Source organism: Anolis sagrei, chromosome Y, assembly GCF_037176765.1.
Source record: "Anolis sagrei isolate rAnoSag1 chromosome Y, rAnoSag1.mat, whole genome shotgun sequence".
In the NCBI taxonomy this organism is placed as follows: Eukaryota; Metazoa; Chordata; class Lepidosauria; order Squamata; family Dactyloidae; genus Anolis; species Anolis sagrei.
In genome coordinates, this window is record NC_090035.1 from 44,673,324 (window position 1) to 44,698,945 (window position 25,622).

The following is a 25,622-nucleotide window of genomic DNA, read 5'->3' on the forward strand; positions in this document are numbered from 1 at the left end:
TTAATTCCTTCATTACTTATTCACTTCCTCTCTAGCTCCTTCTTCTCTTTCTTCTTCCTCTTCTTCTGGTTCCTCTCTCTCTTCTCCTTCCTCCTCTCCGTCCTCCTCTATTCCTCCATCTCTTATATCGTTTTCTTTGGGTCCATCTCATTCCGGTCCATTTAAGTTTTGATTGTCCTTATTCCTTTCAGTAGTCTCCTCCCTCTCTTCTTTCTCTCTCTCATTTTTCCCTGTTCTTTCGTCAGTATCCTTTTTTCTTATTTTTCCTTTTGTAGGATCCTTGCTATTTTCTTTTTCTTCCCGTTTTATCTTTTCTAAAAATTCGTTAGCTCTTTCAACATTTTTGATCCAATATCTCTGATCTCCGTAGGATACCATCAGACCTTCCTCCCGTTCCCATCTATATCTTATTCTCCGACTTTTTAATTCTTCTGTTAGAAAATTATAATTTCTCCTTTTTGTTAACACCATGTTTGGATATTCCTTCAGATTGATAACTTTTTTCCCTTTATAGTATACTGTTCTTCTGTTGTTTGTTTTTAGAACTTCGTCCCTTGTAGTTTTCTTTGCAAAATGCACCACGACGTCTCGTGCTACTCTGTTTCTTGTCGCGAAGTTTGTATTTACTCTGTATACTCTGTCCGTTTGTTCCTGCATTTCCTGGTCTGTGTATTTTAGCAATTTTGCTAGAATTTCAATTACCTTGTTTCTTATATTCTCTTTCGGATCTTCATCAATATTTCTCAATCTCAGCTGGTACTCCAGTTCTTTCGTCTCCATCCTTTCGCATTTTTCTTCTAGTCTTGCCGCTTTCTGTTCTAAACTTTTAATTTTTACTTGCAGAGTTTCTTGTGTTTTCTTAATTTCTGTTTTCTCCATGTTTAGTTCTGTAAATTCTTTTTGCATTAGTGTTAACTCTTTTTTAACTCCTCCAATTTCCTCTTTTATTTCTTTTTTCAGGTATGCTATCTGCTCTTGGGAAGCCTTCTGTGCGGCATCTTGTTTCTCTTTAACCGATTGGATCTCATTCATCACTTTTTCTGTCATTTTCTTGAGCAGTTCTTTCAGTGTGTGCTCCTCTGCCAGGGAAACTCTCCTTGTAGAGCTTTTTGTTTCCTTTTGTTCTTTATCACTTTTCTCATTCTTTTCAGACTTATCCATCTTCTGTCTTGTTCCTTGTGTTATACATTTTCTTAAAATTAAGTTGGGTTCTTATTTTCTCTTTGTGTCCTTGGTTCCACTTCTCTTCTCTTTCTATGTTTCTTTATCTAATTGTATAGAATGTTAGTTATATTTGTTTTAGTTGTAGACCTTCTGCCAATCTGCCCAAGTCTACTTACTTTATCACAGTTTGTATCTGATTTTTTTGAAATTATATTATTGCTATTATTATTATTATTATTTGTTTATTATTATTATTTCCCTTCCCCACTTAAATTGTTGTTTTCTATTGATTATGTAATATTATCTATTTTTCCCACTTATTTTTTAAGTTTCTAATAATTTTTTTGTTTGACTTACAGTTCTTCTTGTAGACTGGTCTTTTATCCTTATATTTCCTGTCTTCAAATGGGACCTTTCTTTCTGGTGTTTGTCTTTTTGTCCCGTCTCCCTCTTCGTCTTTCCTCTTTCAGCTGGCTTCCTTGAGCTACTTTTCTAGGCGTTCTGGTTTCGTTCCCCGCTGCTTCTTCTTACACGCCTTCTCCTATCCTCAGTCTTCTCCGGGGTTCGTATTCATTTGTTTAAAATTCCCTCTTCCGCTCTTTCCTTCTCGCAGTGTTTCTTTTACTTGTTTACTTCCTGGTTTTCTTCTCGATCCAAATCTCGTCCCTAATCTCGCGTTGTTTCCAAATCTCGTTCTTATTCTCGCGATCTCTTCTTCTCCTGCCTCCGCGCTCTTCTCGTGCTCCCCCTCCTTTCTTCCTGCTCTCGCACGAGCTCCCCAACGTCTCCTCCCAGCTGTGGCGTGACGATGACGCGACGCGGCGGCGTGGCTCAGAGGCCCAGCAATGTGAGGAGGTGGTCGAGGCAGCCAAGGACGCCTTTCTGCTACCCTCCTCCTTCCAGTCCTCCGAGTCCTCTCTCCGCCCTCTTCTTCACAGTCAAAACAAGCATCTATTTCAAGGTTAGATTTTTTTTATTTACCTAATTTGGCTGCTTGCCAATCCCTTGCCAGGTTATATCCTCAAGTCTTCAACTCTCATGCAAAATCAGTCCGTTTATTTTACTTAGATTTCGGAGTATCTTACTATGTTTGAAGAGACCCTTTTGTATACTGGATCTTACAGTTGTTGTGATTTCCTGACTTCCAGATCTCCCTCTTTTTATCTTTAAGTTACACCCTTATTCTGCCTTTATTCCAGAAGACGTTTCACAGAGACTCCTTGTTTCTCTTTTCTTCTTTTCTCTATTTCTCTATTTACTCCTTCCTCTCCTTTACTGTCTTTCCTTCCATTAATTCTACAGCTTTGTTCTTTCTTTCATAAATTACGTTTCTGGTCCTTTTCTCATTAGTTTGGACTCCTTCTTTCACTAACTCTCCCACCTCTTTCTTCCTTCTTCCACGTATTAATATTATTAGATTCCACACTTCTTTCTTCTTCCTCGGGAGAGGTTTTTAAAGATCTCCTTCCGACACCCCTTCCTTCCTCCTCAATTGTCTCTTACCTCCACCTCCTTCTCCTTTCTTGATTAAAAAGAGCATGTGGCTGGAGATATGCAGGCTTCTTTGTCTGCTGCGTTTTGGAGCAATCCGCCGTACCACGGGGCCAATACCGGGTCCTTTCGGTGGTCTCCTCTTGAGGAGAAGACCCCCTTTTGGACCATTGGCTGACCCTCCCGGTTTCGCTGTTCCCTCTGTTTCAATCCACAGTTGGGAAGGGAGCTCAAGCTCTACCCGATCTGCTCCAACGCTCACACACTTTGCAGAGCTTCAGTGTGTGCGTCTCTCCGCCATCTTAATGCACCTGGAAGTTGTATATTTGCATTAGATTTTAATAACTTATCATTTAATCTCCAGCAAGGGTTTCTCCATTTTTAATATATTTATAATTACTTCTAATGGGCAATGGTCAGAGAACCATCGAGGGAGAATTTTACATTTGTTTATTTTTGTCATTAGTGTGTTTGAGACCCATATCATGTCTATTTGTGACCAATTTTTATGTCAGTCTGAATAGAATATGTAGTCTTTTTCTCTATAATGGTGGCATCCCCGTGCATTTCTGCCTGTACTTTCTGCCTGTACTTTCTCTCCTTTTATCTATTGTACTATCAATTATACCATTGAAATTTCCCATCAAAAGTAACTTATCAAATTTTTCTTCCTCAAATAATGCCTGTAGTTTTTCACAAGTTTTTGGGCCATTTGGCACATAGATATTACAAACTAATATTTTTATAGTCCTTGTTAAGTCTAATTCCAATCACTCTCCCCTCTTAAAGGCTAAATCTGTTTCAAAGTTAGGATTCTATTCTTCAGGGGCTGAAGAATAGAATTCTTTACCTAAATATGTTTTTGTGTAATGTGTGTCTCTTGCAGTGCCACTAAATCGTATTTGCCTTTTGCAATCTGTTTAAATATCTTTTTTCTTTTGTTAAGGGAGTTCAGTCAATTCACATTATTTGAAAAGCATGTTATTTCCAAGTTAAGATCCATAATTGTCTTTATCTTCTCCTCCTTCAATCTCTTCTTCAAGTATATCCAAATTTGGTTTGGTATATCCTGCTGCTACAATTCCCTCTTTTTCTCGTGACTCAGTTCTTAATCCTTTAGGCTCCTTCTGTCCTCCATATTAGTATGTTTCCTCTCTTTTGGAATCTTCTGGTATCATTTCTTTCATCAACTTCTTATGGAAATCTTTAGATTTCTCCTCTGTTGTTAGCCAGTACTTATTCTCTTTGTAAGTCACCATTATCCCTTCTCATTTTTCCCATATGAATCTAATGTTGTTTTTCTTTAGAACTTCTTTAGAATTTCTTTCATCGCATAAGTACTGTGGAGGGGAATTCTTTTAAGATCACAATTTTTCTTTCTTTGAAGAAGACTGGGTTTTGGTTGTTCTGCATAAGGATATAATCTCTGATCTTTTTGTTGAACTGCACTATAACATCCCTTGGTACTTTATTCTTTTTTGCAAATTAGTTTGTATTCTGAAGGCCCTGTCAATCTCCTCCATCTGTTCTTCTTCGTAATCCAATAACTCTGTTCTCAATCTTATTTTCACCTGTATTATATTTTCTTTTGATTCATCTTGTATGTTCCTGAATCTCAGTTGAAATTCCATCTCTCTGTTCCATTTGTTCTTCTTTCTTCTCCAATTTTTGGTTTTTAGTTTCCAATTCCATCAATTTAATTTGTATTTTCCCCTGTGTTTTTCCAGCTTTTGTCTATTTATTTACTTTATTTGTATACCGCTGTTCTCAGCCCTTAGGCAACTCTATCTTGCCTAATGTCCTTTATTTCCTGTTGTAAGGCATTCACCTCTTTCCTGATGACACCTATATCCTCTTGCAGTTCTTTTTTGAGTTAATGTATGTCTTCAGAAATCTCTTTTCTTAAAATGAACATATTTTACTTCTTTACAGAGTTTTTGTATAACCTTCTCTAATTATATGTTTCTTTTGTATTCTTAGTAAGTCCAGTCTGTTTCTCTTCATGTGTCTTTCCTCTCTGTCAGCTGTAGTTTCACATTATATATGCTCCATAGTTCTATCGTGGCTTTCTCTTAATCTCATGGTTTTTCAGCACCTCCAGTCTTAATCTTGTTGATCTTTCCTCTAGTTTAAATCACTCCTTTAACCTTCTTCTGTATTGTAGCTCTATAGTATTCTGCTGCTTCTCGCCACTTCTCGCAGTCTCCTTTGTCTCCTTTGTCATCCCGCAAATCTCTCAGCCACTCTCTTATACTCTCGCGATGTTTGTCTGATCTTGACTCACCCCCTCCTTCCATCTCCCTTTCCTTTCCTGGTGTTTCTTCTCTTCCGCTCTAACTTCCTTATATGAGAAGATTACCATCACTCACAGTTTGTGAGGGGCTCCATCTCCATTTCAGCTTTTTTCCTCAGTTTAAAGTGTGTGTAAATCGGCTGTTGTGCATTGCTCTCTAAGAGAGAGCAATGCTCACCCTTTTAGGGATGCACTGTACTGTGCCTGCCCTGTCCGGGTAACCCATGGGTCCTCTCTTGAGGAGCAGGAGGGGACCCCACCTGTACAATCGGACGGTGCACTTTGAGTATTGCAGTCCCTTACCACATCGATCAGTGGCCAGGGAGGGAGCTTACTGCTTTACCCGATTGCTGTAGGGCTGGCTCTCCAGGAGCCCTCAAAGAGTCTGACCAGCCACCATGCCACCACACTGGAAGTCCATCCATTTATCTTTCTATCCATTCAAATATCTATCCTCTTATCTATCTATCCTATCTATCTATCCAAGGCTCCTCTCATCTTTCTGTGTATATATCCATCCATTTATCTATCCAACTTCCCATTCATCTATCTTTCTATTCATCTAAATATCTATCCTCTTATCTATCTATCCATCCATCCATCCATCCATCCATTTATCTATCCAAGTCTCCTCTCTCATCTTTCTGCCTGCCTGCCTGTCTATCTATCTATCCATCCACTGGCAACACAAATTGAAGAATCCACTGGCAACACAAATTGTAGGTGGAGGAACTCAACCAATGGTTCAAGGAAATAAACTCCAGGCTGGAGTGGATCCTGAGTCCGAGGAGGAGATGACTAACACTGAAGCAGAATTTTGATCCAGTATTTGTGTGTACCTTGTTGTTGGCCACTCCACACACTTTGCAAGGGCATGCCTCCAGGAGGTCTTCTCCCAAGCAGCACAATGTTCAACAAGCTCCAATATCATCTTGGAAAGAACAAAAGATGGGCCTGAGCTCCCCAGCAGTTATTAGTCCTAATGTGCAGATACCATTTTCCAAGGATGCTTTCAAGGTTGTAGAAAGGAGCACCCATCTGTCCTTTAAGCACCTGAGCAATGACCTGGAAGCCTTTACAAACCATGCCAGATGGAAGATTATGGAGCCTGCCAATATGGAGCTCCTCATGAGGCAGCAAGGATTGATAAAAGAGAAAAAACCTCTCAATGTGCTAATAGAGCAACACGTGCCTCTGGAAGAGTACAGAAAGCTATGAGTGTAAATAAAGTAGTACCTCCCAAACTAAAATGAAGCACCCGTGAAATGTACAGCAGGGGCCGGGCTTAGCACAGAAGGCTAAATCTCTGTGCTGCAAAAAATGCTGTCAAACGAAAGGTTGGTAGTTTGAGCCTGGGTTGGGGTATGCACCTGCCATTAGTCCCAGCTCGCTTGCCCACCTAACAGGTCAAAAGCAATAGATAAATAATACAAGTATTTTGTTTAGCAAACAGTTCATAAACAGAAATAGACTCCTTATGTTCTGTGGGTTTAATCACACTGCTGCTTTCAGGATCTATTTACCCCTTGTCTTCAGTTATTACCTCAAGGCACCTATCAGTCGAGTTGTCTTGAAGTAACTCATATTTATTTCTGCAAAAAAGGTCAGATATAGAATCCTCCTTTGGAGAAACCTCTCCATTCTTTGCTTGCTTTACCATTCTGTTTGTCTGGAAGAGCTCGTTCTCTCTTCCTTTTCCCCATTACAAATTAAAAGAGAGAGAACCAATAATCCTTGTCAGTAATTAAAAACTGCAATCAAAATAATAATAGAATATGGGTAAAAATATAAAAGAGTAAAATATCCTTGTCTCTACATTTCTTGTTTGTAGAAGGAAAGGACCATCCAGTAAAGAAGGGGGGGGGAGCCTTTACCTTGCAGTAGATATCCGTAGAAAAACAACTCAAGAGAAACACCGAGTCTTCTGATAAAAGAGTTCTTCAGGGTTTCAAAATAACTTAGATAAATTATCACTCCCTTTTTGTAGAAGTCAGCAAATTATCTGGCAAATTATCTTGTTAACATGCCAGGCCTTCAGTCTGTTTAGGATTCTTAGTTTTAGTTTTTAGAAGTTTTTAGTAAGAAACCCACGGAGCGATGTTATCAGGGTATCGCTCTCCACCATCTTCCCCCTCTCCGTTTTTTTAAAAATAATGTTGAAAATAATCTCTGAAGTGGGATTGAGAGACTTGACTCTTGCACAAACATCTTTAGATTCAAATAAAGTTCTGAGGCAGAAAGTGTACCAGTATTCTCCCCTTAGCTAGACAGTTGACGCTTCTGGAAAAACCCTGCACTCTCAACCCTGTGGATCCATTGAACTAGAATCCAGTTCAACCCAATCAACAAGTAAATTCATAAATAAAAATATAATTTGCTGACCACCAGAGCTGAGTCCTCTTTGTTTTCAGGGCAATGGCCATGTTTTATATCGCCAAATAATACAAATAGGTACTGTATTTAGCAGGGAGGTAATAAAGGGGCCAGAGGAAAGCTCCTTGACATGGAAGATGGAGTAACAGCACGCCCAGTGGCTGGAGTTGAGCATAGCCTCCTGTTTGAATTATGTGTATGCTTTTTTACCACTGCACAGAACGCTTGTCTTTCTTTTTTGCTTGGAGTGATAGGGTGGCCGAGGCATAAATGATTATGATGATTATGATTATCATTATTCCCAGATCAGCAACATCTCCTTCTAATAATAGTAGGGTGTATCTGGAATAATGAGGATGAGGATGATGACATGGTATTATTTCTATGGAGACAAGTCAATTTATCCAGTTCAGCAAAGTTTGGCTGTTTGGTCAACCCTTCACTTGGTCTTTCCAGTGTCTGTCTTAGCCTCCTTTGCAATGGGTGGCCTTTTTCAGGTCATTTCTATCTGTATCATTATCATTACTATAAAGCAGAGTCTGGATGACCCTCTGTTGGGAGGGACTGGGTGGGGAAAATGGGGTTGGGATGGGTGGCCTCTGAGGGCCCCGTCCAAGGATTCCATGTCTGCTTTTGTGGAAACTGGGGCAGGCATTGTGCCCAATTCCCAAGCCTGACCTACTTCCCAGGGTTGACGTGTTTGGGGCCAAAAGCCTTGGTGAAAAAGAAGGAAGGAGCAGGAAGCAGCAAGCAGGATTTGTGTCAATCAAGATTTATTTGGGCAGATAAGGAGGGATCTGCCCAGGAAAATGTTTCAGTTTCTGCAAGGCCTAGGCTTGGTTGGGGATGAACAGGACCCCCTCCCCTTCATTCATTCCTATGTATTCATTCATTCATGTACACTGCATCCAGGCACTGACCCCCCTTCAGTCATTACCTTCTCACCTTGCTGCTGGTTGATTTTAATGGGTGCTGATCTGTACGCTCGCCACAGCAGGGTCTCACAGGAAAGGGGCAGCTCAGACTTATCACTTGTCTGGGTTTCTGCCAATAGGATTCTTCCTGGTTTCACTGCCAGAGTTGCCTCCTAAATTGGGGCCAACATTAACTAATAATAATAATACACCTTATATTACCTTGTTCTTTTCTCTCTCCATTGGTGTGGAATTTGCATGATCTCGCCCACTGCCGCTCCCTTAACCCTTTTCTACACTTTCCTATGGCACACAGCAAACACTGAGGAATTGAATGTGATTTTCCTGCTTGGTAGAATGGAAGAGACGAGGTCTCTTCCAACTCCAGGTTTTTCTGATTCTCTGTATTCCCAAACCGCAGCAGACCCCAAGGGCCATTTCTTTCTTCAACACCTTCATTCTTTATTTTCCCAGAAAAGATCAATGGAGGCAAAAAGGCAAGTTAAAACAAGGGGAAAGGTCAAGGTGCCAAACAAACAAAAGCATCTTTTTTTTAGGGATTATATACATGTGTGTGTGTGTCTATATGATAGGCAAGGAGCTAGTCCCTTCCGTGAGATTTCGCAGGAGAGATATGGAATTCCCCAAAGGACATTCTGCAGAAATACTTCCTCGACATTTCCTGGCAAAACTTCCAAGAGGCCCCAAGAGAGGGATGCAGCCGAGGGGAGGAAGACAAACGCAGACTACCAGACTAGGCCTGGGACATTTCCCCAGAATACCGTGACTTTGCAGATGTGTTTGATGAAAAGGAAGCAGATAATATTCCCCCCAAGAGAAGGGTAGAAGGATTGAACTGAATAAAGATATTAATCTACCAAAGGGTAAGCTGTACCCAATGTCAGGGAAAGAGATGGAGGAACTGAGGAAATATATAGATAAGAACTTAGCCCGAGGCTTTATAGAACCATCAGAATCCCCTTTGGGGGCCCCAGTGCTATTCAAGCGCAAGAAGGACAGGTCGCTGAGGCTATGTGTGAACTATAGGGGACTGAATGCCGTCAGCACCACCACCAGCTACCCGTTACCGTTAACTAAGGACCTATTGTCACAGTTATCAGAGGGGAAAATATTTACAAAACTTGACTTGGTTGAAGCCTACCATAAGATCTGGAGGACAGGTGGAAGACGGCTTCTTCTTGTGCTCTAGGATTATACAATTACCATGTTTGTCCAATGGGACTAAAAGGAGCAGGCGGGGCATTCATGCAGATGATCAATGAGGTGCTACATCCATTACTGTACAAGGGTGTGTCCTGTTTTATTGACGACATTATATTTAATAGAAATGAAACTGATCACATAAAGTTAGTGAGATAAGTGCTCCAGAGGCTAAGGAAGGTGAAGCTATACGTCAAACTCCCCAAATGCGAAGCAAATAGACTTCCTGGGGTACTGGATTTCATACAAGGGCATCACTATGGACCCTGCTAAAGTGGAAGATGTAAAGGATTGGAAAACCCCTAAAACGAGCAGGCAGCTACAATCCTTTCTATGGTTTGCGAACTTTTATAGGACATTCATAAGAGACTTTGCCCAACTCACACTGGCACTCACAGAGTTGTTGAAAACAAAAGGGGAAGAGGGAACTGCCAGAGTGAAATCTCCAGGAGCGAAACTGGATTGGTCAGAAGAATGTCAAGCAACTTTTGAAAAGCTAAAAAGTAGATTTATAGAAGAACCAATACTGATCGACCCGGACACAAACAAGTAATTCATAATTCATTGTGATGCTTCAGAATGTGCATACGGGGCGGTATTGATGTAGAAGGACTCGGAGGGCATGTTGAAACCATGTGGATTCTTGTCAAGGAAGTTTAGTGAGACAGAGAGGAATTGGCCAATATGGGAAAAGGACCCATTGGTCATATTGAAAGCATTAGAAAATTGGAGACATTTGTTGGAAGGGAGCGGTATCCCTTTTGAAGTGTGGACTGACCATAAAAATTTACAATATATTACCTCGCCATGTAGGTAGTCGGCAAAGCAGATAAGGTGGAGTCAGTACTTCAGCAGATTTGATTTCAAACTCAGGTTTTTCAAGGGGAAGGAAAATGTTTTGGGGGACGCGTTGTCCCGGATGTCGCAGCACACAGGGGAGAGACGAGAGCAAAGTGGAAGCTTGTTCTCTGGGCAACAATGGGGCCTGGAAGTGCAAACCCGGGCTCAGGCAGATTGGAGTCAAAAGTTCACAGGAATAATAGCCGGAGGTGAAGGGTGGGAGGAAGAGCTTAAGCAAACATACCAGGGAGACAGTTGGCTAGAAGGGAATAAAGTAAAAGTGGAGTGAAAAAATGGACTGGGATTTGTAAATAGGAAATTGTACATCCCTAAGAGTCTGCAAAGGAAGATGATGATATGCTGTCATGATAATAAAGGTGTGGGGCATTTGGAGGTCACAAAAACAATAAAACTGCTGGCGCGGCAATGTTGGTGACCAGGGATGAGGAGGGATACAAAATCATACGTATCCCAATGTGACCTATGCGCCAGGAACAAAATTGCTACAGGAAAGCCCATGGGCTTGTTGCAAAAGGTGGCGGAACCCTCATAGCTGTATTGCTATGGACTTTGTGGGGGAACTTCCTGCCAATAGGGGGCAGCGTTACATTTGTACAGTTCTATATTTATTTTCCAAACAGGCACATTTCATTGCACTACCCAAACTCCCATCAGCAGAAAAGCTCGCAGAGCTGTTCATAAAACACATATACCGTTTGCATGGGTTCCCGGATCAAGTCATTAGCGATAGAGGAGTTCAGTTCACTGCCAGGTTTTGGGGGAGGTTCATGCAACTGTTGGGGGCAGAGAGGAGTTTGAGCTCTGCTTTTCACCCCATGACGAATGGGGGGGGGGGGGGTCGAGCGTACACAACAGACATTGGGACATTTCCTGAGGACATACTCTAATTATTGTCAAAACGACTGGGCAGAACTCCTACCATTCACAGAAGTGGCATTCAATGGAGCCCCCCACTCGACAACCGGAAGGTCCCCTTTTGAAATAATTTATGGTCAGGAGGTGGGCCCTTTGCCAAGGCTGCCAGAATAGAAGGAGGAGGAATTTCTATGTAGTGAGGAATGGCCGGATAAGATCAGATCTGGGTGGAATGAAGTGGTAAGAGGATTACAGGAGGCCCAAAAGAAATACAAACTGTTTGCTGACCCCAAGCGTAGGGAGGGGGAAAATCTGGCAGAGGGCGATCTGGTTTGGCTTTGTACGAAGAACATCAATTTAGGCTTCCCATCGAGGAAGCTATTCCCACGCTATATAGGGCCGTTCAGAATTGCCAGTACGGTCAATGAGGTCACATACAAGTTACGGCTGCCTAAGGATTTGGGAAAGATACACCCAGTGTTCCATTGTAGTCTGTTAAATATCAGGGATCTCTGGATAAGGAAGAATTATAGATATGATTGATGTTTCCATTCCAGGAAGAAGAGGAGGACACCATGTCAGGATCCAGTTTCCAGGCCCTCAATTTTGGCGCTGAAAACTGGTGTCCTGACATAGGACATTGATAAGGACTAGCTGTCGCCCTTGGAAGACAATGGCTCACAGGGTGGTGGGAATATTGCGCGGGGTTTTGACTTAGCGGGAATTGTACTTTCAAATGAGGGGGAGTGTATATAAGGAGCGACAAGCATGCTGGTCAATCTCGGCTTTTCACATTTCTATTTCCAGCAGTAAAGATTCTCTTTGATACCAGAGTGCAGTCCTGTGTCTTCATTGGGAACAACTGCCGTGAGCTGACATTTATATATATATATTAGGCCTGGGTAACAACGGAAAAATTTGTTTCTAAAATCGATTCGTTTTTTGGGGTTTTTTTGCGTTTCGATATTTAAAAGAATTCCGATTTCTTTTTTTAAAAAAAGTTCGATATTTACGAAATTTCGTAAATGGTAAAAAAATTACAAAACAATAACAAAACAATAACGAATCGATTCGTTAATGGCGGACGCGACCGCGCAATACGCTAAAAACCTCCAAATGGGACAGGGGGAACTTCTGAAGCTTCCCTCTCCCTCTGTTGTTGACTGTTGGTGTGATATTATAATTTTTTTCCACTAATTAAACAAAAAACAACTATAAAACTTGCCCCAGACATGCGGAAATAATAACGAAACGACCTCAAACCAATAACGAAACGAATACATAACGAAATACGAAGCATTTACGAAACGAAAAATTCATTTCGTTTTTAAGCTGTTCCAGAATGGTTCGTTATCGCTTCGTTAACAAACAAAATAACGAATTTTTAACGAATTACGAATTAACGAAATGAAACCGCCCAGCCCTAATATATATAGAGAGAGAGGGGGGGGAGAGAAAGAGAAAGAGAGAGAGTTGTTCTGTAGGCATGCTCCCTCTGAGGCCTTGGCTCTGTTTCGGAGGCTTGCAGTTCAGACTCCAAAGTGGAGCAGATGCCACTTTAGCTGGGCTTCTAGCTTCTTTCAGCCTTGCTGCTTCCTGTTGGCTCTTTGTGTGTCACTCGTATCTTGGCTTCAACCCATGGCTTTCAAGCAGCAAGTCAAATAAAAACAAAGGTGTTGGATGCAGAGTGAGCAGCACTTCTGGCACAACTGATTCTTGAGTGCAAGGGTTTGGCCGACGACAGGCACTTTCAAGATATTATTTCACTTTATAATGTCACTTTAAATATATTTTGTTATAATATTGCTTTAAATGTATATTACTTTCCTGCCCTATTTCTGCCATGAGCCAAGGAGAAAAGGCAAATGCAATCCTAGGCTGCTGCATCCATAGTAAACTAATATAAGAGAATGGATGGATGGGGGAAAGTTGGAAATAGCCTTAGGAAATGCATCAGAAGCTGAAGGTGACCCTGCTGTGATGCTGCAGAGGGAAAGGCCTTGAAGGCAGCAGCAGCAGCTACAACCACAACAGCAACAGTCCTAATGGCTCTGCCATTAGTCCAAAGCAGGCCCATACTTCCCATTGAAAGACTGGGAAGTTTCACTTAAATGCTCTGCTTTGTAAATGCGGTATCGTTCTTTCATGTCAGATGTCTGTGCTCTCCTTCTCCCCACCTTTTCTTTCTTATTTTCTCATTTTTTCCTTTCTTCTACTATTCCTCCCTCCTCCCTTTCCTTCTTCATACTTCCTTCTTTTATCCCTTCTTTCCTTCCTTCCCTTTCTCTCTCTCCGTTTCTCATTCCTTCTTTCCTTCCCTCTCCCTTCTGATTTCTCGCTTTCCTTCTTCCTTTCATCTCTCCTTCTTTCCTATTTTACATCTCTCAATTTTTCATTCCTTCTTTTTGCCTCTTTTCTTTCCCTCCCTCTTTACTCTCTCCCCTTCTATCTCTTTTTTCTCTCCTTTATTCCTCCCTCTTCCCTTCTTTTCCCCTTCCTTTTAATACTTTCTTTCTCCCTTTCCCTTCTTTTCTTCTTCTTTATTCTTTCTCATTCTTTCCTTCCTTCCTTTCCCCCTCGTCTCTTTCTGTTTCAATTTCTTTAGTCCTTCTTTTCTCCCTCCATTTTCTTTCTCCCTGTCCCTTCTTTTTCTTGCTCTTCCTCTTTACTCTCTCCTCTTTTATCTCCCACTTCATAGGTCACCCATTTTTTTCTACCACTTTCTATTGGTTTCAATAGCTCAAAGGTGCCACCCTGTGGTGGCATAGGATATGGCAGGAAGGCCCATTCAGGATTATCTTCCCAATTGGAAGCATTATTACGTTTTGTGTCAAGAGTGACTTGAGAAACATCTCTTCTGGTGTGAGAGAATTGACCATCTGCAGGGTCATTGCCCAGGGGGTGCCCTAAAGGTCTTTCATGTTTTCCCATCCTTGTGAAGGGCTTCCCTCATGTCCCTGCATGGGGAGTTGGAGCTGACAAAGGGAGCTCATCTGTGAGCTCCCTGGATTTGAACCACCGACCTATCAATCTTCAGTTCTGCCTGCACAAGGGTTTAACCCACTGTACGGGGGGGGGGGGGAATCCCTGGGTTGCTGTAAGATTTCTGGGCTACCTGGCCATGTTCCAGCAGCATTCTCTCTTGACGTTTGGCCCACATCTATGGCAGGCATCCTCAGAGGTTGTGAGGTTTGTTGGAATCTAGGCAACTGGGGTTTATATATAGCCCTGTGGAATGGTGTCCAGGGTGGGAGAAAGAAAGAACTCTTGTCTACTGGAGGCAACTGGGAATATTGCAATTAATCACCTTGACTAGCATTGCAAAGCATGTGGACAATTTCAACAGAAAGGAGGAAACCATGAAAATGAACACAATCCGGCTACCAGCGTTTAAAATGTTTACAATCAGGACAGTAAATGAAGAGTAACACTCAAAAAACAGAGGAATTCCAGACAGGATACAATTAGGGTCAGCTAACACCTCCCAATGAAGGATTCCCTCAGACAGGAAGCAACCAGGCCTTGAAGCTGCAAGGCCTTGCAATGCTAATCAAAGTGATTAATTGCAACAGACGAGAGTTCTTTCTTTCTCCCACCCTGGACATAATTCCACAGATATATAAAACTTCCTTGCTGAGTTTCCAATATACCTCACAAGCTCTGAGGATGCCTGCCATAGATGTGGGCAAAATGTCGGAAGAGAATCTGCTGGAACATGGCCAGATAGCCTGAAAAACTCACAGCAACCTAAGATCACTATGCTGCTGCCTTCTTCTCCTTCTCCTTCTCATTATTATGCAGTCCAATCTCTGTTGCTAAGCCTCCAAAGCAGGGGAAGCCCAAGAGTCATTTTAATAATAAGAAAAAAAATGTTAAGAAAGAATTATTTTTATTGATTCATTGGTTGAGCATCAATCAGAACAAAAGAGGGAAAGGAGAAGGAAGGGAGGAATCATGAAAAGAAGGAGGGGGGAAAGGAAGGAAAGAGGGAAGCAGGAAAAGAAGGAGGGAGGGAGGGAAGGGAAAGAAAGAAAATGAGGAAGTGATGGTGGGTGTTTGCATAGATGAGTTTTGAGCCTTGAAAGTTTTGAGTCTGCCGGCAATCAGGCCTTTGTATAAGCAGCGGCCTCACAGACATCATTTCATAGAATCATAGATGTCATGAATGACTTTTCAATAACTTTGAAGCATAGGTTCTTTTTATTACAATTTCCAGTGTGAGAAGGTATATCAGATTACAGAAAACATTTAGACAAAGAATGACATTGGACATACAGACATACAGATTCTATGCAACTACATTGGATTCACAATTACATTGGTTAACAAACAAACATAGGGGATTTACATTTTCACTCAGCATTCACACACAAGTACATGCATTCATCCACATTCATCCAAATATTACCATATCCTTTTCTCCCTCCTTGGAGAAGCACCTGTTACGCCAGACCCTGATTTCCTGCAGCCTGCCAATGCATAGTTCCAAAACTTCCATAACGCCATAACTTCAAAACGCTGAAATGCCAAAACTTCTTTCCCTAAGAACAGTGCCAAGGACCAGATCACTGTTTTCCATACAGCAGAACCTGACTCCCTGCACAAAATCCAAGATTCCAGAAGCACACTTCTTCCTCTTCCCTTGAGAAAGAAGCCCCAAAGTGTCCAGAATCATGCTTTCCCATACCATATCTGACACTCTCCAAATACACCACCTCTCTCCTTCCCATGGAGCAGAGCATGGCGGGTGGATCAGACTCCTCGGTCTGCCACGATTTGAGCATTATTAGCCTTTTATAGGAATATTCTGTTGATGTAGTCCCAAAGTTGTAAATTAATGATAGACATCTTCCATCCTGGATCCATCTCAGTTGCCTGGTCAGATGTTGATCTTCTTGATTGGTGTTGATCTTATGTTGACTTCCTTCTTAACATAAGGAAGGTTGCAAACATCTCCTTTATCACTGAACTTTTGCATATAAGTCAAAAGAAATGTGATATTTGTTTTGGTATGGAAATGTAATGAAAATGAACAAAGAAGGAAACAATAATTTAGGAACAACACGGTTTTAGATGTTGTGCATGTGAAGAAAGGTTCTTACATTAATTGATCAAATATTTTGAAGGTTTATATGCAAAAGTTCAGTTTATATGAAATAGTTCATTCAATTGTAATTATGATATGGTTACCTTATAATTGTAATTGTGAAAATGTATTTCTGATTTAAGGAACTGAGATGTGAGACAATTAACATATAGAAGTTACTTTACTATATGTTGCATATAGATTTAAAATGAAATCTATATGCAAGAGGGGGAATATGTAATACGAAATTCAATGTGCAAATTTGATAAATGTGAATTTAAAATGATGTGTGGGAATAAATGGAAGAATGGAAGGATGTATGGATGGAGCTAATAATTTTGGAAACACCAGTATAATATTAAGGCCTGCAATGACTAACTACCTGCTTGCGTCTTTGTGATTAAAACCTGCTAATGAGATCTGAAGAGTAAACTGTGATAAGAACTGGGACAGTGATAAAGGAGATGTTTGCAACCTTCCTTATGTTAAGAAGGAAGTCAATATAAGATCAACACTAATCAAGAAGATCAACATCTGGCCAGGAAACTGAGATGGATCCAGGATGGAAGATGTCTATCATTAATTTACAACTTTGGGACTACATCAACAGAATACTCCTATAAAAGACTCAGGCTAATAATGCTCGAATCGTGGCAGACCGAGAAGTCTGATCCACCTGCCATGCTCTGCTCCATGGGAAGGAGAGAGGTGGTGTATTTGGAGAGTGTCAGATATGGTATGGGAAAGCATGATTCTGGACACTTTGGGGCTTCTTTCTCAAGGGAAGAGGAAGAAGTGTGCTTCTGGGATCTTGGATTTTGTGCAGGGAGTCAGGTTCTGCTGTATGGAAAACAGAGATCTGGTCCTTGGCACTGTTCTTAGGGAAAGAAGTTTTGGCATGTCAGCGTTTTGAAGTTATGGCATTATGGAAATTTTGGAACTATGCATTGGCAGGCTGCAGGAAATCAGGGTCTGGCCTTACAGGTGCTTCTCCAAGGAGGGAGAAAAGAATATGGTAATATTTGGATGAATGTGGATGAATATGTGTACATGTGTGTGAATGCTGAGTGAAAATGCAACCCCCTATGTTTGTTTGTTAACCAATGTAATTGAAAATCCAATGTAGTTGCATAGAATCTGTATGTCTGTATGTCCAATGTCATTCTTTGTCTAAATATTTTCTGTAATCTGATATACCTTCTCACACTGGAAATTGCAATAAAAAGAACCTATGCTTTAAAAACATTGAAAAGTCATTCATTACATAATGTTGGAAGAGACCTCATGGTCCATCCAGTCCAATCCACTGCCAGGAAGCAGGAAAATTGTATTCAAAGTTCTTTGGGGGTAAAAGAACAAAACAACAGGTTTGTTCTTCTGGGGCAGGGGGGGGCACACATACAGACATTCAAAGCAGGTGAGACTCCAAGAGGGGAAGGAAGGTGAACTCCCTCCCTCCCAGACACAGCAACTCCTCTTTCTTGTGGGAGGGCGAGTATTTCCCCTTAAAAGTTCCTTTTTTTTTTTTGAGGAGGGGCTCTTCCCTCCACTCCAATCTTTGGTACCGAGTTTCTTTTCAAACCGTCCCTTGGGACCCTTTTCTCAAAGCAGGTATGCAATGGGATTTGTTCCAGAGCGAGCTGTGATTCCAACCGGCGACAGATCAGGACCCAACTTGGCACACAGACCTGTCAGGACCAATTGTAAACACTGGCTGGGTTTGGGGGTGGCTGTGGTGGAGGATGATGGGAATTGTCATCCACCCCAATTGAAACAGCCTCATGACTCCTGCCAATGATGGAATCAACCCAAACTTGGCACACAGACCCATCAGGACCGACAGATATTAATGGGTTTCCCACAGAGAGCACTGCAACGTCAGAATGCTGAGAGTTGTAGGCACCCCGGATGACAGGAATTGCAATCCATCCGCATCAACCGAGTCCTACCAGGGGCAGATTTGAACCAAACCACCTTTATGGACCGGTGCGGATGCTGGGTGCAAGTGCAGGATGGTGGGAGTTGTAGTCCACTCCAAGGCAACTCCTGCCAATGGATCCAGAAGGCAAGGAGGGTTTGTCACTGCCCAACGGTGGGGCCGTAGGGCCAGTTGAAGGTGCTTCCAGAGAGGAGCATGTCCCGGATGAGAGTCTCGATGGGGGTCTTTTTCCCACAAGGCGCATGAAAAAGAGTTGCGAGATTAGGGTGGCCGGGATAGCGTGGAGGGCGGGTAGGCAGCAGACGGCCAAAGCGCTGGGGCTGCAAGGGGCACTGCATGTGCAGGTACTCTGCCAGTGCCACCTGCGCCTTCTCCTGCAGTGCCTCCACCTGCAAGGAGTCCGACAGCCCACACGCGTCTGCAAGGGGGAAGGGATAGGACATAATATATAATATATGACTACTACTACTACTAATAGAAAACAGACACCTATAACAAAGGGGATGCGCAGGGAGACACTTGCTTGCCCTTGCCCATTGATAACATGGATAATAGAAAGCAATAAAGAAATAATATAACACCATAATACAATAACTACAAAATATAATACATAATATTTTACTACTACTACTAATATATATAATATAAATATAATAAAATTTAATAAAATACTATAATTATAAAATATTAAATATAATATATTACTAATAGCAATACATAAATATAAAACAATATCACAACATCTAATAAGAAATATAATAATTAGTAATATATATAACAATGAAATAATATAATATAATATTAAATATAATTATATAAGAGAATAATGTAACAGATAATAACAATATAAAACAGAATATAATAAAATATATTATTAATAACATATATAAAATAAAATATAACAATAATATAACAGAATGTAATAAAATATATCAATAAGAACACATAAAATATAATAAAATAATAAATTTTAATAATAAAATATATTAAAATATAGTATAAAATTATAATAAAATAATAACAATAAGAATAAAATATAATAAATATTAATAATTTAAATAATAATGTAATAATAATAAGTATAATGCCTGTTTTCCTCCATAACTGACCTGGTGAGAAGAGTGCGATGGCTTTGAGGGTGCAAAAGAAGAATATTATATATATAATAAGAATAATGCCTTGCTGCTTTCAGGTCTCACCATAATAATGATGATGATGATGATGATGATGATGATGACTATGATGGCTCACTGACTGACCTTATGAGAAGAGGGCGATGGCCTTGAATGCGTGAAATAAGAATATAATAATAATAATAATAATAATAATAATAATAATATAACGCTGGGGAAATCTGCCTGTCAAGTTTGGCTGGGTGCAGCCGAAGGAAGAGATGAACAGCAGATTTGGATTTCAGCACTTTACTATTTGCAAAATAGTGGTGACAGTGTCACCTCATGCTGATTCACCTCATGCGCACCCTCTACTGGGGTGGACTTCTACTTATAGCAACTTAAAAGCATGCAAAGATAGCTGATTAACAATGGAATTTGACTGACTAATGTCATCCTTAGACATGTACAATGAACTCCAACTTGCATTAATCATTACATCAGGTAAACATCCATATCCCGGATGAGCCCCCAAATAGCTGTGGATTTTCAGTATTTTGGGGGGGGGGGGGGTAATTAGACTTTCAATTTAGCAAGTCCAAAGTAGTAAAAGGTACATGCTGAGAAGTGCTCTTTTGAACCAGAGCTGGTTTTTCCTCTTCAATAATAATAACAATAAGAATAATGGCTCACTGTCTGACCTGGGGAGAAGAGTGTGATGGCTTTGTGTACGTGAAATACGAATAATAATTTAATAATATTATAATGCTGCTCACTTGGTGAGAAGAGAGCAATTGCCTTGAGTGTGAGAAATAATAATAATAATAATAATAATAATGGCTGACTGACCTGGTGAGAAGAGGGCAATAGCCTTGAGTGCGCTGTACTCAGCAGCATCGACCTGGAGAGCATGAAGCTTGTGCACCTGCTCCTGGAAGAGGCGCACTTGGTCCATGAAAGCCACCACACGGGGGGCAGGCAGGGGGGGGCAGCGTGGAGCCCAGCTGCAGCCAGAAGTGGGGCCAGGTGCAGCGGGAGGGCCGACTGGGCCGCGTTCAGCACAAAGAGCTCGCTCCAGCTCAGCCGCAAAAGTGCCACCTGGTCCCCGGCCGGCAGCAACGGGAAGGCCAGCACCCCACGGCACCACTCCACTGCACTGAACAGCAGCCGCGCCGCCAGCTCACAGATGCTGTCGATGCCCATCATCCCACTGCCTTCGCCACCAGAAGAAGAGTTGTGCGCCAGTTGTGAGCCCAGGCACGAGGCCGGGTAGGGTTCCGCCCGCAGCAGCTGCAAGATCAGCTCTGGAACTGTGTGGCCATTGCGGAATTCAGAGCCAATGCCACCAACGGGCACCAAGGAGGAGTTGTTGGCACTGGAGTTGGGGCTGGATGCATGCGATGGAGGGGTGCGTCCCCGCTAGACGGCTGCAGGGATGGACAGAGAGAGCGAGAGAGAGAGGATTGTCATCTGCCAGGAGGGATCACCTGATGCCCCTCCACTAAAACCGTAACATAACATAGTAAAAGAATACTAGAAAACAAAAAATAAAAGACAACAAAATATATAAAATAAAATATTATACAATAAAAAGTAGAATACAAGAAATTATATATGAATATAAAATAATAAAAATATAATATAAAATAATTATAAATGACTAAATATAACCAAATAATAATATAAAATATAATAAAATAAAGAAATAATATAAGGCAATAAAATCATAATATAGCATCATATAATACAAAATAAAAATACAACAAAAAGTATATTAATCTAAAATAACATGTAATTAAAATCACAATGCATTATTAATAATAATGTTAATAATATTAATAAAATATAACTATATTTTATTAGTAATAATATACATATAAATATATTATATTAGTATTACTAATAAAATATTAAATTAAACATGACAATTCAGGGGAAAAGAAGCAACTGCTTGTTTCTAAGTTTCAAGGCCCCTTTACAGGAAAAGGCTCAATGGGAACAAACCAGGAAACACACCTTCCTTCCTCATCCCGACACGGAAGCACTTCTTCAGGCGGCAATATTGGCATTGGTTGCGGTGGTGCTGGTCGATCTCCCCCTCGATGGACTGTCACCTTGTCGTGGTGAGGGGGCTTGCGTGTTCCGATGAACCTGTGGGCACAACAATCTGGAGTCCTGCGCTCCCAGGAGTGGCCGCGGGGGAGATCCCAGACCAAGCACAGTCCGAAGACCCAAAGACCTCAACGGAGGAGCAGGCGGAGGATAACATGGCACATGTTACAACGGCTGCGAAGGCGGAAGAAGGCTGCAACAGACTGAGAAGCCATGGTCATTGTGTTAAACTACACCACCAGTGGAACCTCATCTGTGAAGACTGTGTGTTGTTCAGTTGTGCACTGACCTCCACACATTAAAAAAACCCACGCACAGGCGTCTTCCAAAGAAAATAAAAACAAACCAACCAAAGTCCCATGGCGATCAGCGAGTGGCGACGGGGGCAGGACTGTGAAATCTGGAAGCCCCTAGTCACAGACTGGCACATGGGCGGTGGGTACGGACTCAGTCGTTCTACCTCAAGGTCCGAGGCAGTTGAGTAGTTCGGCAGCTGTATCCGCGACTGAGCAGCCCTATTGAGGACCCACTCTGCTCCCCCCACACGGGGAGGGGGCTAGAAAAGGTGCCCTAAACATAGTCTGCCTCTCTCATCCCTGACTGGATTGCCGCGTCCAGTGGGGTCACCATCCTGCGGCCAAAAAAGAAAAATGAACTTCGGTACGTGGAACGTACGGACACTGATGGACAACAGTGACAGTGAACGCCCCGAACGCAGAACTGCCATCATCGCAAGGGAGCTGGGACGCTTTAACATCGACATAGCAGCCCTTCAGGAGACCCAGAGAGCAGGAGAGAGACAGCTGAAGGAAGAAAAAGGAGGCTACACCTTCTTCTGGAAGGGACTGCCCGAAGAAGACCAAAGAATGCACGGAGTTGGCTTCGCTATAAGAAATGATCTGATGAAACATCTGTCCGAAGCACCCACTGGCATCAACGAACGACTCTCCACCCTCCGAATTGATCTTGCCAAAAACCAACGGGCAACCATCATAAGTGCCTATGCACCAACACTAGACGCTGACGAAGACATCAAGGAGAAATTCTACTGTCAGCTGGGCACCGTCCTATCGGGGATACCTAAGGAGGACAAAATCATTCTCCTGGGGGACTTCAATGCAAGAGTCGGGCGAGACTTCGACCTGTGGCCAGGCACCATAGGAAAAGACGGGGTTGGAAACAGCAACTCGAATGGCATCCTGCTTCTCACCAAATGTGCGGAGCACAACCTTGTCATCACCAACACGCTCTTCCGCCAGAAAAACAAGTTCAAGACATCATGGAAGCACCCCCGGTCAAAGCACTGGCACCTCTTAGACTATGTAATCACACGTGCCAGAGACCGCCGTGACGTGCTCCTCACAAGAGCCATGACAGGTGCTGACGACTGCTGGACCGACCACAGGCTAATCCGATCCACAATGGCTATCAAGATCGCCCCCAAGCGCAGACTCCAAGGAAGGAAGACAAGGTGCAAAATGAACACCCAAGCCCTTCAGGAGCCCTCCAGGCGAGCCCATCTCCAAACAGCACTCAAGGACCATCTACCCACAGTACACCCCGAAAATGTTGAGGAACATTGGAGCAAACTGAAGACCTCCATCATCCAAGCCTGCGAAGAAACTATTGGATACCAAGCCAAGAAACATCAAGACTGGTTTGACGAAAATGACATCGAGATCCAACAGCTAATCGACAAGAAAAGGAAAGCCTTCCAAACATGGCAGAGAGACATCAACTGTGCTGCTAAGAAAAAGATCTATGCCAGTGCAAAAGCTGAGGTCCAAAGAAGGACAAGAGAACTCAAGAACATCTGGTGGACAAAGAAGGCTGAAGAAATCCAACACCTGGCAGATACCCATAATGCTCAAGGATTTTTCAAAGCCACAAAGGTCATCTATGGGCCAAGAAACCATGGCATACAGCCTCTACGCTCATCAGACGGAACCAAACTCCTGAAGGACCAAAAGTCAATTGCACTACGTTGGAAAGAACACTACCAAAGCCTCCTAAACCGCAGCTCCAGTGTGGCCGAAGAGGTCCTCTCACAAATCCCGCAACAACAAACCAGGGATGAACTTGCAGCACTGCCTAGTTTGGAAGAAGTCAGCAATGCCATCAGCCAACAAAAGAACAACAAAACCAGCGGACCGGATGGGATCCCCGCTGAAATCTTTAAAGAGGGAGGACCTGCGCTGACACACCAACTCCACCAGCTCATAGAAAAAGTGTGGGTGACCGAGAAAATCCCAGCAGACTTCAAGGATGCCACCATCATCACCCTCTTCAAAAAAGGGGAAAGAACAGATTGCGGAAACTATCGAGGTATCTCCCTTCTAACCTCCGCTGGGAAAATCCTCGCAAGAATCCTTGCAAACCGCCTTCTGCCCCTCTCAGAAGACACCCTCCCAGAATCCCAGAACGGCTTCCGCCCCTCCAGAGGAACTGTGGACATGATCTTCACTGCACGACAGCTCCAAGAAAAATGCAGAGAACAAAATCAACCTCTGTACATGGCATTCATCGACCTTGCAAAGGCATTCGACACAGTGAATCGCAGTGCTCTCTGGACCATCCTCCAAAAAATCGGGTGCCCAAGCAAATTTGTGAACATCCTGCGGCTCCTCCACGATGACATGATGGCAACAGTCTTGGACAGCAATGGCTCCCAAAGTGACCCATTTAAGGTGGAATCGGGTGTCAAACAGGGATGTATTATTGCCCCAACTTTATTCTCCATCTTCATCGCCATGATACTTCACCTTGTTGATGGGAAGCTTCCCACCGGAGTGGACATCATCTATCGGACAGACGGCAAGCTATTTAACCTCAGCAGACTGAAAGCCAAAACCAAGGTCACAACAACATCTGTTATAGAACTCCAGTATGCTGATGACAATGTCGTCTGTGCGCATACAGAAGAAGATCTACAAGCCACTCTCAACACCTTTGCAGAAGCATACACAAAGCTTGGCCTGTCACTGAACATCGAGAAAACCAAAGTGCTGTTCCAGCAGTCACCAGCCGTCCCCTCTCCAATGCCAGAGATACAGCTTAATGGTGTAACATTAGAAAATGTGGACCATTTCCGCTACCTTGGCAGCCACCTCTCCACCAAAGTCAACATCGACGCCGAAATACAACACCGCCTGAGCTCTGCAAGTGCAGCATTTTCCCGAATGAAGCAGAGAGTGTTTGAGGACCGGGACATCCGTAGGGATACTAAGGTGCTTGTCTATAAAGCTATTGTCCTCCCAACCCTGCTGTATGCCTGTGAGACGTGGACTGTCTACAGACGTCACATGCAGCTCCTGGAACGATTCCATCAGCGCTGCCTCCGGAAAATCCTGCAAATCTCCTGGGAAGACAAGCGGACAAACGTCAGCGTGCTGGAAGAAGCAAAGACCACCAGCATTGAAGCGATGGTCCTCCAACATCAACTCCGCTGGACAGGCCACGTTGTCCGGATGCCTGACCACCGTCTCCCAAAGCAGTTGCTCTACTCCGAACTCAAGAACGGAAAACGGAACGTTGGTGGACAGGAAAAGAGATTTAAAGATGGGCTCAAAGCCAACCTTAAAAACTCTGGCATAGACTGTGAGAACTGGGAAGCCCTGGCCCTTGACCGCTCCAGCTGGAGGTCAGCTGTGACCAGCAGTGCTGCAGAATTCGAGGAGGCACGAGTGGAGGGTGAAAGAGAGAAACGTGCCAGGAGGAAGGCGCGTCAAGCCAACCCTGACCGGGACCGCCTTCCACCTGGAAACCAATGCCCTCACTGCGGAAGAAGATGCAGAGCAAGAATAGGGCTCCACAGCCACCTACGGACCCACAAGGAAACCCATGATGGAAGACCATCTTACTCGTCCAATGAGGGATCGCCTAAGTAAGTAAGTAAGAAGCTGGTCGATCTGACAGTCACGATTTGACCTGCATGGAATCATAACAAGCATATTATTGTTATTATTATTATTATTATTATTATTATTATTATTATTATTATTATTTTATTGACATAAAAACACAGTATGACACAGCAAACAAGATTTATATACTGGATTTTGTATCAAAAAATCACAAGTCAAACACTTCCCAAGCGTTTAGGGCTGTGTGATTCAATTTTGAGGTCTTGATAATGGCTGAGTTTTTCCTGTTGTTTTTCGTCAATTCGACTGTCACCTGGTATGGTGACATCAATAATCTA

At 42.6% G+C, this 25,622-nt stretch overlaps 1 pseudogene; it reads right to left on the reverse strand.

Moving 5' to 3' along the window:
- Nucleotides 1–18,243: 18,243 nt before the first annotated feature.
- On the reverse strand, nt 18,244–25,263 carry LOC137095611 (nuclear receptor subfamily 2 group F member 6-like; annotated as a pseudogene).
- Nucleotides 25,264–25,622: the final 359 nt, after the last annotated feature.